Source organism: Polypterus senegalus, chromosome 4 (genome assembly GCF_016835505.1).
Source record: "Polypterus senegalus isolate Bchr_013 chromosome 4, ASM1683550v1, whole genome shotgun sequence".
Lineage (NCBI taxonomy): Eukaryota > Metazoa > Chordata > Cladistia > Polypteriformes > Polypteridae > Polypterus > Polypterus senegalus.
The window spans coordinates 105537861-105548128 of record NC_053157.1 but is presented as its reverse complement, the minus strand read 5'-3'; positions in this window follow the sequence as shown (position 1 = coordinate 105548128).

Sequence of the window (10268 nt, the reverse complement as noted above, 5' to 3'; positions counted from 1 at the left end):
AAAACATAAACCTTTAGATTTTAAAAAGTCTATTCTTTCTTTATGTGGCAATTCTTTGATTTTTTTACATTCGGCGAGAATATGCTGGTTACTGCAAAATGCACATGTATCATTAACAGTATTTTTGACAAAGCTTTCTTGAGTCTCCTTTTCGGCTACATCAGAAATATTGGTGGTGAAAATACTTCCTGATCTCTGTCCGTACTTCTGAGGAGACCTACTTTTATCAGTTTTTTCCTTTTTCTCCATGTTACCTTGTGTAACATCTCCATAAAAGGGATCCATCATCATCCTCACCTGGCGATGTAGAAAGATAATCAATTCATCAATGCCTGCCCTTCTACCTTCCTTTTCTTTAAATTCAAAAGCCCAGCTTCTCCACTTGTCTCGTAAAGTGTATGGGAGCTTAGAGATTATTATACGAATATTTGGGTTGTTACTGAATGTATCTCGACTTCCTGCACTTGTCATTGCGTCTTTGCAACTATCAAGAAAGGATGCATATTCTCTCAGAGCTGCACTATCATTTTGCTTTATTTGAGGCCATTTCAATGCCTTTTCCATGTATGCATCAGCTATGAATACTTCATCACCAAAATAAATTTCAAGTTGCTTTCTGGCCTTTTCATAACCCAGACTCGATGGCAGTCGCACACAGCCTTTAACTAAATCCTGAGCAGGACCTCTTGTGAATTGGATTAAATAATCTAATTTATCTTGAGGATTTTGTAGCACATCCCCAATAGCATTATCAAAGGCTCTGATAAAATCTGCATAAGCTAATGGGTCTCCTGAAAATAAAGGGACCTGCCTGTGAGGTACTTCACCACGCGGAGCTGGGGGTGCTGGAGCAGGTGTTGTCTTTTGATCAGTTAACGATTTGGCCATTTCGGTAATTGCCTTACTACATTCAGCTTGATTCTGCGCTAAGAAATCCATAAGACCGTGTCCGTACAATTGTGGCTGTGCCGAGGTAGTTAGTGACCGTATTTGCCTTTCAGACTCTAGTTCATCTAACCTTTGTAGGATTCTATCAAGTGTCGATTGTTCAATCAGCACTGACGTAGAAGGTGATGATGTGGCTTTCTGAGCTAAAGAGTCAAGTCTAACATCAAGAGTATGTTTTAATTGAGGTGACGTCTTTCGTTTTTTTGGCTTTGAACGAACCCGTTCTTGAAATTGCATCTCTTCGAACTGATTTACTAGTTGTTCATCAACTTTATGTGCTAACAGTCTATTTGCGTCTTCTAACCAAGCCGTGGTAGCGACAGTGAATTCATTCCATTTCTTAAAGCGTTCGGCGAATGTCGTTTTCTGTTTCTGAATCGCTCCCTCCTTATTTAATATACAAAGTAGCTTTTCATGTAGTTCTTCTAGCTCTCTGTGTGTCGAACGAAAATCTTCAAATCTTTTTGCCACCATTAAGCGGTTTTCTGGAATGTTTTAAAGACTTTCGATCTCAGCTATGAACACATGAAGCTTATCTTCCCTCTGACTTATGTGATCTTTAAGATCTCTAATTATATTTTCTGACTTCGAGTCTGAACTCAGATCACTGCCGATCTCACTTGAGCTCTGTTTAGACATCGCCATGACAACTGTTCAATAAAATGACAGGACGTTTCCTGACAGCAGTTTCGTCACAATAGGGACGTTCCAACAAGGCAGATTACTTTCTTGAAACAAGGTTCCAATGACTCAAGCAAAGGCACATCCAATCATCCAAAATGTCTTTTCCAAGACGTCATTTAATAATATCACAGTCTCTCAAATCTTCTCAAGGTGCGCGACCTTGCTTTCATTAATGATCATGCGAAGATAGTAGATAATATCACAGTACCTTCTGAATGATTCAGTTCTTTTCCTTCGTTGACGAGTTCTGTAGCAGAAGTGTCTTCTGTTCTCGAATGGTAGATTCCAGTTCAGGCCTTAGATAGCCAGTTTTTTGACGAAGATGTAGCTGCGTTTTCCCAAAATTACCAGTTCTGCAGCTTCAACTCAAAAAAAATGGGATTCAACCAAAGCCTGACGCGTAGAAATGATTCCACAGACAAAATATCTTGGTTTTTGAAAGTTTAGTTAAGTTTTGAAATAAAACAGTTCACACAAAAAGAAAAGATTAAAATAACAAAAAAGAAAAAGTTAATGTTAAGAAAAGTTCAATTCTAAGCTTAATCTTGTTACATCACAAATCGTTACTTCTCACTTAACATTTCTGAACCATTTCAAAACGGTCAGAAAACTGTATGCTTATCCCATTTCTAAGCTTAAATGGGTCTTTCAAGTCCTTCTTTACTGGGACTTGTTCCAAACAAACTGAGCTTATTATCACACTGTTATTCAGTTATAGCAAGAAGGTTCTATCTCTTGTTAACTATAGGGGGAAAAGACTATACCATAAGCTATGACTATGAAAGACATTAATATTCTATTCAAATTAAGCAAACATCAATGTGAGTTTAATTCAAAACTTTAACTTTCTAAGATTGGCTCTTACACCAAGTCCTAAACAAAATAAACCCTTGACTGAGACTGTAAGCACACAGTAAGAATTTAAAACACATACAACAAAATAACTGCCTGTCTCATCATCACATAGTATTTTGACCTGTAGAATAGCACATATTCTAAAATATAATGTTAGCCTTCATTTTCGTTTAGAGCTCCAAAATTAGTGTTTAGCCTTTTGATAACAGCCAGACACCATGTCTACTTTTTTTACCAAACCATATATCACTCAAAGTTTACAAACTAAGAAGTGGGAAGAAGCCTTAAATGGTACCTTGTGGCTTACTGGGAAATTACTGATTTTAGAAAAGGGCATATTGAGCTTATCATGGTAATTAAAATTAGCAAGCAAAATGCATTTTACAGTAGTAACCACTTAATGATCCACAACTAACCTTAACAGAGTGAGAACGCTGCTTCAAGAAATGTATTTTTAATTAAGGTATATTGCAACTTATATTCACAACTAGAACACACAACTCTGATTGTAAGAGTGTTCTGACAAACTGATGTACTTTTTTAAAAGTGGTTTTATTCAAGTGCAGTGCTTGCAAATCTTATATATACACTAACAGGTTTCCTCTGAAAATAAGACAGGTTATCATGCACAGTACACCTTTTGGCTAAAGTTGAACATATATTTTATATAAGCAGAGTGAGAGAATTTATAGATTGCAGTTTCAGCTCACCAGACTGTTAATCCAGTGTTGACAACTTGGGTATAAAAGATATACTGGAAAATACGTGGCTTTTTGGGGAACAGGAGCTGCAAATGGTGACACCATATTCACCATGTAAATGTAAATAGTTTAAAAGAGAAAAACAAAACATTAAAAAAAATACAAGCATTTAGCTCCACTTTTACTACTTAAGTAGAATGCATTTTTGTTGTGTCGTTTTTCAGCCTAAAGCTAGATTTATCTTATTTTAGGACTTAATGAGGACTACATGATTTTATTTATGTCACGTGATGCCCTAAACTGTGAAACCTGAGAGGGTACTGACTTTTCACATAACTGAATTCTGTCTAGACCTTTCAGCTTCAATGTAATCTTGACACTTCCCCAGAAATAAACATGGAGTCATAATTTGGTATGTATAATTTATTTTTATTAATATACATATTTATCTTATGTATCCTGCTTTATTCACAGCAAATTTGTTGCGTTTGTGTTCGCCCTTGTTCATTTAATTAATTAGTAACAATTCGGCTGGTTTAGGACAGCTTTTTTCCACAGAGCCCCAAAATGCTTTGCGAGGCCAAATACGACATCCCCCAGAGCTTTTACAGCCAACATTTTATGTGACTGCCACTGGGTGTATAATGCTGATATCTTGCATTACAGACTGTGGAAATTAGTGACAGAACAGATAGTAAATAATGCAGGTTCTCAAAATTGCTTTTTTATGAAACATATACAACATAAGTAATCCGTTATCTCTACTTGTCACCAAATGTGTGGGTCAATTTTCGAGTTCCACGTCAGTATAAGAGAAGGAGGCACGTGCGCCCTGTGCATGCATAATTAGCCACGTGGAGATGAAAAACAAATCTTGAAGGAGCCTGACGCTGAAAACACGGGAGACTCTATGAAATAATAATAATGAAAGATGTATTACTATTTACAAGACATTTCTATCTTTTTTATAGAAGAAAAAGTGCAAAACATCAGCACAGACAATTTGAAGAGCCTTCAGCGCGGCTTCCAAAAATAGAATGATACAGCCCCTTTAATCATGACATGCCTCTTCAAATTTCTTGACTTTAAAGAATTTATGAAGTGAACACCATGGCGTTTGCACATCACTAATACCAACAAAGCATCTTAACATACCACACACTGCAAATAACAAAAAAGGTTAGATCTTTGTATTCAAATGAAAAAAGAGAAAATCAAATAAAATATAACAAATACACTTTGATGCAATGCCCTCCACAATATACTAACATATATTGAACAAATAAAATACAATACACAATCAAATGTCAAAACTGTCTTTAATTAAATGAAAAGTGATTATTTAAAAAAAAAACAACCCACAAATCTGGAAAGTATGCAGAATTACTGATTGCTTGAAAAAATTATGTGAAATAGTAAAGTATTCCTATGTTGGTAAAACTCATTCATCCATAAAATTAAGAATGCAAAACAGTCCCCCATACAGGTAGGGATTCACCAGGCTTTATGAATGCCCTTCCAAAAAATAAACTTTTTGGAGCCTTTTACTTTGACCTAAATGAGGTAGGCTATTTTTCCTTCTACATTAATTTTGTGCTTCTACTGCTCTTTCTAAAATGTCTGTTTTTTTAACTTCTCGCTACTGAATGCCAAATTTCCCTCTGGGGACAAATAATGTTCTACAGTATCTATCTATCGCTGTATATAAAATTTTCTTTCTTGAACAGACCCCTTACTGTACTGCAAACTAGTGATTTCATTTGGGTCATTCCTCCATCTGTTTTATGTAATAAGGCTTGGGCCTTTGCAAATAGACACAAAAATGAATAAACTTTTGCACACAAGAAACAATCAATGGGATCAGACAACAAAATAATTCACATAAACACTAAAGTATATGTCTTTGTGTTACTAGAGTTTATGACAATAAGAAGCACTATTTTATACCACCATACTATGCTGCTAGCTGCAAATGTTCTGGATGCATGCCTGATTAAAGATACATACATTTTGCATAACCCCAGTGAACAGATAACTGCTCTTTATGGTTTTCTACAAATGTATGTGGAGTCTGAAGCACACAAGGAATTCTGTAAAAGATTGAGTAACATAGAGCAACAACGAGACTGTGGGGGAAATGGAAAAAGAAGCCACTGTGTAATGTGAATTAATTCATTCTTTGGTGTTGATTAGTTTGCTCATATAGTCCGTAATAATGTGAGTGCAAGACTCACTCTCCTTATTGTGAAACACCACCTTGCTCTACTGAATTGTTGAACACCTACTACCCAAATACAAATTGTGCAGCCTTTTTGTGTTATTGCCATAGCTGAACTCTGTTATACAGTATTAACAGTCTATCACCTAAAAAGTCCTGGAGGTAATTCAGAGTGTATTTGCTAAAGCAGTGATGCTGGAACAAAACACCTGAGTAGTTAGATGGTGTTTTGTCTGTCTTCAAAGTCTCTGTCTGTCTCCTTCTTTCCACTAATCTTTCTTTAGTGCTGTGGTTGCTTGGTCAGATTTGGTTTGTTACAAACATATTTCAAGAAACGTAGTCTTGTCCTTTGACAGGTATGAGCACTTAAGAAAACCTCTCCTCCAATGGCACTGCATTTTTAAAGTAAAGTATTACAATATTACATTGTATCTTTGTCTAGCATCATATAAGGACCCTCAAGACACAAATGGCCCCGTGAATCTAACCTTTCTTCTCACCATGCTCTTTTCTATATCCATCCTTCTTCATTTGTTGCCTTCTCTGTCTAGCTAATTTTAATTATCCTTCAGCAGCAACACATGTGGAAGCTATTCAACCTGTTCATATTTGTTTTCCTGTAACCTAACAATGGAAAAACTTGTTTTCTCAGTAATTTCTTTTTAAGGTCAATGCACTGATTCCTCCCCAGGGATTCTTTGCAGTTCCAGAATCTCTCCTTTACATTATTCTTGCTTTTTCTACCTGCAGCATCACCTTCCTGGCATGTGATATCAAAATAATTGTCCCATAATCTGCTGCCCTCTTTGTCTTAGGTATCAGCATAATGGTACTCCTTACAAAATCTTCTGATATTGTTCCTTTCTTAATTTATCTATCTCATCCTACTTCTCATTTCTTCTACCACTGTCAATTGCTGGAATCATATCATCTCCTGCTGCTTTATTCATTCACAATCTTCTGAATGATTTTGTTTTACTTCCTCCTTATCTGTTCTCTTCACCTTTTCCTCCAGTACAATGTGTGGCAGTAATTGTCTTTTGTCATTACACAAGTCCTTCCCAATATATTCTGTTCATTTCTTGCTCAACTCCTCCCATCTTTTAACCAGTATACCATCCTTCGTTTTTTAGTTTTGCTTGGTCTGTGTTTTTTGGATCTCATCTTCTTTAGTTTTTTTATAAAAGGTTGGGGCATTGGTTTCTGTCAAGTTTTTGTAACTCATTCTTTCCCTTCTGTAGAAGTATTTTTTCGCTTGTCTACACTTTCTCTGTATTTCTCTGCTCAACTCTTTATAATTTTGTTTATACTCTTCTTTTTCCATATTCTGTACCTTCATTCATTCATTGTTTGTACAGTATATTGCTCATCCATTTCTGCTTGATTTCCTGCTTGGTTTCCCCACATAATTCCTTTGCTGCTTTAAATATACGTTCCTTTATATCCTTGTATCAGTTTTTTCATTTCCTTACTTACTGTACATCTTAAAGTAGATTCTCTTGTCAAATATTTTTGCCTCTTCAGGGTCCTCTATAGTACTCACATTCCACATCTTTCTTGAGCATTTACATACTGTATATTTTTGAGAGCTGTTCTACTGTTCGCTAAGACAAAACTATGATCCAATCCACAGTCTCTGCCAGGTCTTACCTTCCAGTCTATTACACTATTCCTGAATCTTTCATTCACCAATATGTAATCAATCTGGTTTCTTGTTACTCCATCAGGTAATCTCCATACATGTCTTCTACTGTCTTTCTGCAGGTACCAAGTAGTAGTAAGTGACTTCCTAATGGTATTTCTTACAAAACACTACCAGCTTCTCTCTATTATTATTCCTACTGCCTAATCCTTAGGGTCCAAAAGTACACTTGACTCTTCTGCTTCCTACATCTGGTGTTACAATATTCCATAATTACTGACTTATTCATAAACTTATTTTTTTCTCTAATCACCTTCTTTAATTCTTTATAAAAATGTTTTTCTCTTCCATTACTCCTTCATTACCATGTCATGGATCTTCCCCTTCAGTTTGATGACTATTATTCTTTCTGAGTAGGTGTGGTGGTAGGCCAGAGGTTTCAACTTTTTTGATTTAAAATGAAAGCCACTCCTTTCTTACTTTCATGTCCACAGAACAGATCACCTTATATTTACAATCCAATGTTGAAATTGATGTTATAACTTCTCCCTTCTCTTTCCAATGTGTTTCTGCTAGTCCCATAATGTTTACTTGTATACTGTCAATCTTAACTATCACACAAGCCACCTTCCCTAGTGCTAGTTAGCCTATAACCTTTCATGTGGCAACATTCTGACAGTTACTCTAAAATACTGGATTGTATCCAGCAGGGGGCTCTCTTTCTTCTGGGGAAGTGTTTCTTGATGCAGAACAGACTAGAGCCAAAACCATCCCTTTTGTAACCATTGCAGAAATAATTACACAAGAGAAATATGGTACAAAAAGAGACATATGTGTTTAATTTGCTTTAAATGACATTCTCATAATGCAATGCATAACCCATTTATAGATACACTAGCAAAATACCCACGCATCGCAGCGGCGAAGTACTGCCTTTAAATTTTTATTAAGAAGAAAATTAAACCTTTTTAAACTGAGGGAAAATATACCAATAATTATTTGTTAAGGATCTCTTTGTATACCACATTGTGAGTTCGGCCCTCCGGTTGTAATATGACCAAGCTGTGCACTGAGGTTACTCTTGAACATGCAACATACAGTTGGCCATGTGAACAGTAATCTTGTTTCAAATCTCACAGCTTGGATTGCTGCTGTCATAATCGGTTTGAGTTTCATGGTTTGTTTCAATTACGACAGTATTTGTAGGACCTGTGTTGAAGAGACATTCGGCATCTGTCAAGCATTGTAAGTATACAACAGGTTTCATTGAGTTTAAACATTCATAAACATCAAAGTGTCCACTACTGAAATCGTCACCTGTGAATCTAAGATGTTTAAGAGGCCTAGGCGGTTGTTGAAAGGTGTAAAATATTTGGCCATTTCGTTACACTTGAAAGCAACAACCGAACAATTTAGCGGCAGCCATCAACTCACATGCAGATCCATAGGTGAAGGGCTTAAGCATTTCACTCTTATAGTGCTCCTGTGTAGTATAATTATCTCCTGTACCGTCATCAGTCGACCACCTTGAACCTGTCCCAGTCATTCAATACATAAGACACAATGTTCCTCCGGATATCAAGAGTGAGTCTGATATGGCCATGCAATATGTAACAAAGAGAATGGAAAAGGTAGGTGCCATCTCCGGGCATGGAAACCACTCAGTAAGTGACAGTTCTTTGATCGATGGTGATCACCTCGATAGACATGTTAATGGGGGTACGGTTGGAATGATAAAGGAAATGGGTACCTGAACAATGTAAAGTAAGTCTAAAATACCTACACAATAACTATAATCGTAATAAATGAACAATAAAACAGCAGAGAAGCCGTGGATTAAATAAAAAGGCTGCAGTTATCAGCAGGGAGACGTGAATCCCGTGGCAAAGCAAGTAAAGGAATGTAGAGACTGGAGCAACGGACGGTCTTATATAGGCAGGCAGCCAACAACGTGGGAGTCGTTGGAATGGGGGGACCCAACGCCGCCTCACACAGTGACCGAGCTGCAGGCTATGGACGTATATATGTACGTAAGTAGGATTCAGTTAGCGTTGGGAACCCGCGTACCAAATTTCATGAAGATGGGGCCATAAATAAGAAAGTTCGACATGGTGGACGTTATTGACTGTTATGACAGTTCCACGTAGAATTTCGAAATTAAACCTGCTTAGCTTTTGTAAGTAACCTGTAAGGAATGAGTCTGCCAAATTTCAGCCTTCTACCTACACGGGAAGTTGGAGAATTAGTGACGTTGGAAAGTTCAATATGGCGGCCGACAGTGGCGTTCTACCATAGAAATAAGTATGTACATCGGTTTCGGTTAGTGCAGGGAAGCCACCTACCAAATTTCGTGAAGATGGGCCATAAATAAGAAAGTTCAACATGGCGGATGTTGTTGACTGTTATCGACCGTTATGACCGTTACATGTAGAATTTCGAAATAAAACCTGCTTAACTTTTGTAAGTAAGCTGTAAGGAATAAGCCTGCCAAATTTCAGCCTTCTACCTACACGGAAAGTTGGAGAATTAGTGAGTGAGTGAGTGAGTGAGTCAGTGAGGGCTTTGCCTTTTATTAGTATAGATACTCTGGCCAGACAGAAACCACGGAACAATACAGCCATTTCTTCAAGTGGGGAAATGCTGTCAACTGTATGTCAAAAGAGCAGGAATGCTGGGCAGCATAGAAGTGCTGCTAACTTCATGCTGGATCCTTGTCATTATAACCACTCACATATTTACATATTCTTGTCAGATACAGGCAACTGCCAGATAGACTATCTGGTTATTAATACCTTCACCTGTTCTCATCATTTATCACAGACTTTGGCGTTTAACCATGTTGACCAAGCAGACATCAGCACTTTAAAAATGACCTGTTTTTCTGTCCAGTTCTCTAACTTGCATTCCAGTTGTCATTTGTCCATCTCTCTGGGAATCTCTCATCTAGATACCCTTGGGTGATGCTCCTTGGTAATGGTGGATTGTGAAAATATAAAATAGGCAAAAAAAAAGTTTTAAGAACTACTTGTGAATAGTTTTGTTTGTATTTCTTATTGAACATATTTTTAAAAATTCTAGTTTTTGTTTCACTGAAACTTTTGCTTGATAGCCAAATTATAACACTTCTTTTGTAATACATTGTTGGAACAAATAAAGCTTGGGGGGAAAAAAGAAACTAGAAATACTGAATTGTGTCAATGTGTCTGTTTCACTTTACCTA